Source organism: Oncorhynchus mykiss, unplaced genomic scaffold, assembly GCF_057628025.1.
Source record: "Oncorhynchus mykiss isolate SJ-2025 unplaced genomic scaffold, ASM5762802v1 scaffold103, whole genome shotgun sequence".
Taxonomy (NCBI): Eukaryota; Metazoa; Chordata; class Actinopteri; order Salmoniformes; family Salmonidae; genus Oncorhynchus; species Oncorhynchus mykiss.
Genome location: NW_028322102.1, coordinates 1,085,001 through 1,085,461, shown reverse-complemented (window position 1 = coordinate 1,085,461; position 461 = coordinate 1,085,001).

Below are 461 nucleotides of genomic sequence, written 5' to 3'. Positions count from 1 at the left end.
GTGTGTATGGAATCTCTTCAGCAGGGCAGTAAACTACAGACTGTGTGTATGGAATCTCTTCATCAGGGCAGTAAACTACAGACTGTGTATTTGTGTATGGATTCATGCGTTCTTTTGTTTTCCTTTCTTGACACTGGGAATAAAATAGGGAGAAACATGATATTTCCGGAGATTGTAACATTCAACAAGGCTCTCCGAGGCATATTGATCCTTGGAATCGGTGGGGAAACTGGACCTGGTTAAGATGAAACGCAAGAGTGAACTTTAAAAGAGCTTTAAAAGAGCTCTCTGTCATCCCTGTATCACCACATGTCATGCGCGGTGTGTGCTTTTCCAGTCATGGGAAAACGGCAGTGTGATGTGTGACGAGGTCCCGTGTCACTGGTTGTTCATCGACTGTGACACATTTCCTGCGGACCTTCCTGACTGGACTGGAGGTTTTACTTCTGGAGTGGAAGTGT